Source organism: Piliocolobus tephrosceles, chromosome 3 (assembly GCF_002776525.5).
Source record: "Piliocolobus tephrosceles isolate RC106 chromosome 3, ASM277652v3, whole genome shotgun sequence".
Taxonomy (NCBI): Eukaryota; Metazoa; Chordata; class Mammalia; order Primates; family Cercopithecidae; genus Piliocolobus; species Piliocolobus tephrosceles.
This window is the reverse complement of record NC_045436.1, coordinates 66,600,595-66,607,053: the sequence shown is the minus strand read 5'-3', so window position 1 is coordinate 66,607,053 and position 6,459 is coordinate 66,600,595. Positions and strand designations below refer to the sequence as shown.

Below are 6,459 nucleotides of genomic sequence, written 5' to 3'. Positions count from 1 at the left end.
GTTTTCTTGTAACTAGATGGTCCCATTTAGGGATGATGGGAGACAGTGACCCCTGAAATGTGTTGTTTATGTCCAGTCTACTCTATAATCTCATTTTGGTTGCTGTCACTGCAGAAAACTCTATTTCACAAAGACGACATGTTGGAAATGGAAGCAGGCTTTTCAATGCTTTCGTGACAACCTGACGATATTTCACCGTGACTTTAATCCAGAATGTATGGGGATTTGAAGTCAGATCAAACATACTTTTAAGGCCACGGTCATTTGCCATCTCCAGCAGCTGATCCTCTTCCAGCATGGACAAAGCTGATTCCCCTGGCTTATTCACAAATGGGTGGCCGATCCTTTCCTTCCCAGTTAGGGGGTCTTTTGTGACTGGGAAGTAATGCTCAAACTCTTTTGAAATCTGGTCTTCTCCGCACTGCTGTTACAGAGGTCTCCAGCGCCTTCTCTCTCCTGTGCAAAATGGCAACTCTTAAGGAAAAACTCATTGCACCAGTTGCGGAAGAAGAGACAACAGTCCCAAACAATAAGATCACTGTAGTGGGTATTGGACAAGTTGGTATGGCGTGTGCTATCAGCATTCTGGGAAAGTCTCTGGCTGATGAACTTGCTCTTGTGGATGTTTTGGAAGATAAGCTTAAAGGAGAAATGATGGATCTGCAGCATGGGAGTTTATTTCTTCAGACGCCTAAAATTGTGGCAGATAAAGATTATTCTGTGACTGCCAATTCTAAGATTGTAGTGGTAACTGCAGGAGTCCGTCAGCAAGAAGGGGAGAGTCGGCTCAATCTGGTGCAGAGAAATGTTAATGTCTTCAAATTCATTATTCCTCAGATCGTCAAGTACAGTCCTGATTGCATCATAATTGTGGTTTCCAACCCAGTGGACATTCTTACATATGTTACCTGGAAACTAAGTGGATTACCCAAACACCACGTGATTGGAAGTGGATGTAATCTGGATTCTGCTAGATTTCGCTACCTTATGGCTGAAAAACTTGGCATTCATCCCAGCAGCTGCCATGGATGGATTTTGGGGGAACATGGTGACTCAAGTGTGGCTGTGTGGAGTGGTGTGAATGTGGCAGGTGTTTCTCTCCAGGAATTGAATCCAGAAATGGGAACTGACAATGATAGTGAAAATTGGAAGGAAGTGCATAAGATGGTGGTTGAAAGTGCCTATGAAGTCATCAAGCTAAAAGGATATACTAACTGGGCTACTGGATTAAGTGTGGCTGACCTTATTGAATCCATGTTGAAAAATCTATCCAGGATTCATCCTGTGTCAACAATGGTAAAGGGGATGTATGGCATTGAGAATGAAGTCTTCCTGAGCCTTCCGTGTATCCTCAATGCCTGAGGATTAACCAGCGTTATCAACCAGAAGCTAAAGGATGATGAAGTTGCTCAGCTCAAGAAAAGTGCAGATACCCTGTGGGACATCCAGAAGGACCTAAAAGACCTGTGACTACTGGGCTCTAGGCTATAGAAATTTAAAAACTACAATGTTATTAACTCTGAGCCTTTAGTTTTCATCTGTGTACATGGATCGCAATTTGCTTTGATCTTCTTCAATATGTGAATTTGGGCTCACAGAATCAAAGCCTATGCTTGGTTTAATGCTTGCAATATGAGCTGTTGAACAAATAAAATTAACTATTGTAGTGTGCTTCTAAAAAAAAAAAAAAAAAAAAGGAAATCTGAGATAGGTGATCATGCACCAGCTGGGAGAAAGAAGGCCCTGACTCAGTCTCTTTCCAAATCTCTGCTAATGTCTGAAACATGTCAGAAATCCCAATGTTCACTCGTTGCCCACATAATTCCAGTTTGGCATATTTTTTTTTTTTTTTTCACTCTGTCACCCAGGTTGGAATGCAGTGGCATAATCTTGACTCACTGCAACCTCACCCTCCTGGGTTCGAACAATTCTCCTGCCTCAGCCCCCCGAGTAGCTGGGACTACAGGTGCATACCACCACGCCTGGCTAATTTTTGTATTTTTGGTATAGACGGGGTTTCACCATGTTGGTCAGGCTGGTCTCGAACTCCTGATATCAAGCGATCTGCCCGCTTCAGCCTCCCAAAGTGCTGGAATTACAGGCTTGAGCCACTGTGCCCATCCCTAGTTTGGCTTTGAATGCAGCCACTTTATCTTACAACTTGAACAGTTGTTGTTCTGCCTTGGAGTGACAGATTGAGTTCATTAAGCAGGCTGAATATGTCACAAAAGTAATCAAGTTTTGTGACCTATTCTGTGTCACTAAAATGTGCTGCCCGTGGTGACTTTTTTCTAAATGCCTGGAGCGGCTCTTGTAACTCAAAAACTCTGGCCAGTGATCTACTTTTAGAAAGCCATCTCACTTCTCTGTATAAGAGAAGACTTGTGTGCTCTGCATCCATCTCCTCACAGAGCTGTGTGAACGGATGTGAGTTAAGGGTATGTACTTTAATGTGGTTGATAATTTTAATCACATCCTGCAAAATGTTATTAAGTTCAGGTGGCAGCTTTTGACTAGCCAGCATTTCTGTACGGATGGCACAGTGTGTAGACTCATATTCAGAAATGACATCTTTGACCCAAGTAGTGAAATCGCAAAACTAATCAGTCATGGCAGCCACTCCGTCCATACATATGTTGGCACAAAATGACCAATGCAGTTTTCCTGATATGTAATCATTCAAAGACTTGAATAGTTCTGCAGCTATGGTGTTGGTTGGCAACAAAAGTGCATACAACATGTCTTCGTGCACATCAAAACATAGCATTGTCACCTGTTGTCAACATCTCTGGACTCATCAACCTGCATTGTGTACCACAGTGACTCATTAATCCTCTCTAAAGTTGTGACTCAATATCATCTGCTATTTTATCATTTTGTCTAGTTATAGTGCTAACCAAAAGAAGAACATGTGCCACCTTTTGAACTGCAGCCTCTCCTAAAAGTTCACAGCAAATGTCCTTAGAGCAGGCAGGGTCAACTCTTCACCAATAGTAAAGGGCTTCTTAGCTTTAGCAATGCAGTTAGCCACTAATGATGCTCTCAGTGGAGACACATTTGATGAAGTGGTGGCTTTCGAAAATTGCTTCTGTTCTTCATGTTCACATAGTTTTCTTTTCTTTCTTTCTTTTTTTTTTTTAGACACAGTCTTGCTCTGTTGCCCAGGCTGGAGTGCAGTGGCGTCATCTGGGCTCACTGGAACCTGTGCCTCCCGGGTTCAAGAAGTTCTCCTGCCTCAGCCTCCTGAGTAGCTGGGATTACAGGTGCCTGTCACCATGCCCAACTAATTTTTGTATTTTTAGTAGAGATGGGGCTTCACCATGTTGGCCAGGCTGGTCTTGAACTCCTGACCTCAGGTGATCCACCAGCCTCAGTCTTCACATTGTTTTCTTTTTTTAAAAAAAACTCCAAAGACTTGTCTTTTAATGCTTGGTCTCCATGTCACGAAGCAGTTTTTAAGGTTACGTGGCTTCGTTGGATAGCCAGTCACCACATATTATACATAGTGGGTTCAGAGAATGTGAATACCCTGTGGCAATGAACTTGTAATTTAAGTAAGACTCTCGGTATTTTCTTTCAAATGCAGCTTTCTTTCTGTTGGCAGTCTTAGAGACTTCTGCTGTCACATCACTGGGTCTTTCTCTCTTTTCAAAGAAGTTTTCCAGTGACGTTTGTTTTTTACTCATTTTGGCTAGGATTAGCTTGTGGGTTTACCAGAACTGTGCCTGAGACAAATACGTAGTGCAGGAAAGAGGCACAGACCAAAGTGGTAAATAAAATAATGGGAAGACCATGCGTGGACTACAATAAGTGTCAGAGTCTGACTTAAAGCCTGCCACCAGATGCAGCTTGTCCGTTGCCACTTACTGATAGGGTTTCGGTATGAGTCTGCATGCAATTGATTTACTATGGTCTCTGTGCAGCCAAATCTCTCTGCCAATGTTAATCTGTATTTGCAGCCACTCCCCAGCACCAGTATCTCTGCCTCAGCTCCACTTCAGATAATCAGGCATTAGATTCTCACAGAGAGTGAGTAACATACATCCCTCACATGTGCAGTTGACAATAAGGTTAACGCTCCTATGAGTATTTTTTTTTTTTTGAGAAGGAGTCTTACTCTGTTGCCTAGGCTGGAATGCAGTGGTACAGTCTCGGGCCACTCTACCTTCGGGGTTCAAGCGATTCTCCCGTCTTAACTTCCCAAGTAGCTGGGACTACAGGAGTGAGCCACCATGCCTGGCTCATTTTTGTATTTTTAGTAGAGACGGGGTTTCACCATGTTGGCCAGGCTGGTCTCGAACTCCTGACCTCAGGTGATTCGCCCCCCCACTTGGCCTTCCAAAGTGCTGGGATTACAGGTGTGAGCCACTGTGCACAGCCTCTTGTGAGTATTTAATACCATTGCTGATTTGACAGGAGATGGAGCTCTAGTGGTAATATACACAGCAGGAGGCCATTCACCTTCTGAGAACAATGAATAATTGAAGCTTGGTGATCTATTAGAGTGACAATACAATATTTACAAATAAAATAGCCAAATGCAACAAAAGCCGTTGGATATTTCTGGAAGTTTTGTATCTTTGTTATTGTTTATTTGTTTTTAAAAGTCAAGGACAAAGGTCACCTAAATAATTTTCTGTGCTAAAGCACAGACAATTAGGTGACATTAGAATCTGTCATCAGAACACAAAAAGTAGACAGTAATTTTACTACCTCTTGTGGAGATAAAATAGAGCGGTTCACTCTATTATTTCATACCTGATAGTATGATGAAGATCTGGAGAACTAATAAGATTATTTTTGATGTACTAGGTTTTAGAAAACAGTAATTTGCAAATTTTTGTGAGATTTTCATAAGGACATGGGTTTAATGTGATTTTCATTATAAAATAGTTAAAAGAAAGACTTCCACAGACATTGACTACACTGATACCTGCCCCTCCATACTGTAGGTGATGAACTTAGCATTCAAAAACAGCTTTTTGTGATGAAAATAATGCATTCCTTCATTTGTCAAAAAAGAAACAAGCAAACCAAATTATTGAGGCCCCACTTAGTGCCGTTAGGTCCTTGGGATACAGCAATGTACAGGTCAGAAAGATCTCTGCTCTAAGTTTTCTTGTGTTATTTTAGGGGAAGGAAACTGATAATAAATACAAAAACAGATAAGATACAATTTTAGATGATAAGTTTATATGATAGTAATTCATTGTTTGCATAAAAAATTCTACCTTCCAAAATATCACTACAAATACTTTAGTGTTTCTCATTCTATTATGTGTAGGAGAGCACATTAAAAAAATGAGATACTATTATACAATTTTGTAACCTACTTCTTTCAATTAACAATATACAATATTGTGAGTATTTTTTCATGTCATTATACGTTCTCCCACAAAACTGTTCATTTGGCTACACGGAACATACTACTCTGAATGAATATAATATAATTTATATGAATTATACAAAGTGGGTTCAGAGAATGTGAATACCCTGTTGCAATGAACTTGTAATTTAGGTAAGACTCTTGGTATTTTCTTTTAAATGTGGCTTTCTTTCTGTTGGCAGTCTTAGAGCCAAGGATATAATGAACACCCAGGTTAATAAATATTGTGTGCATCTATAATCGTTTGCTGAGAATAAATTTCTTGCACCAAGACTATTGGCTCAAATGGTATTTAAATTTCAAAAATTGGGCCAGTCATGGTGACACATGCTTATAATCCCAGCACTTTGGCATGCTGAGACTGGCAGATCACATGACCCCAGGAGTTTGAGACCAACCTGGGCAACATGGTAAAATCTGTCTCTATAAAATACACAAAAGATTAGCCAGGCATGGTGGCATGCACCTGTAGTCCCAGCAAACCTGGGAGGCTGAGGTAGGAGGACCACCTGAGCCCAGGAGGTCAAGGTTACAATGAATCATGATTCTGCCAGTGCACTCCAGCATGGGTTGACAGAGTGAGACCCTGTCTCAAAAAAGGAAAAAAAAAAAAAAAATCAAAAATTAAAAATGTGATGTACTCTTTTGAACAGTTTTCCCAAAATGCATATAACTTAGCCTCCCTCTGACTGGTGATAAGGTCTCTGGTTCACCTCATCCTTAACAGCACTGGGTAATATATTTTTCCCCCTAACCTTATGGGAGAAAAAACTCATTTTCACTTTGACATCCATTATTTTTCTTTCTCTTTTTTTGAAGATACAATTCACGTATCATGAAATTCACCATTTTAAAGTGTGCAATTCAATGGTTTTCAGTATATTCACAAAGTTGTGTAATAACCATCACCACTATCTAATTCCGGAACTCTTTTATAGATCCCAAAGGAAATCCCATACTCATTAGCAGTCACTCCCCATTTTCCTCTCCTTCAGCCCTGGCAACCACTAAGCTGCTTTCTGTTTCTGTGGATTTGCCTATCCTAGGCATCTCATATAAATGGAATTATACAA

At 40.7% G+C, this 6,459-nt stretch overlaps 1 pseudogene across 1 annotated transcript; it reads left to right on the top strand.

The window, feature by feature from the left end:
* The first annotated feature begins 412 nt into the window (after positions 1-412).
* Positions 413-1,671, top strand: LOC111546241 (annotated as a pseudogene). Its single transcript, XR_002732709.1, has one exon. The product of XR_002732709.1 is annotated as an L-lactate dehydrogenase B chain pseudogene (transcript).
* The last annotated feature ends 4,788 nt before the right edge of the window (positions 1,672-6,459 follow it).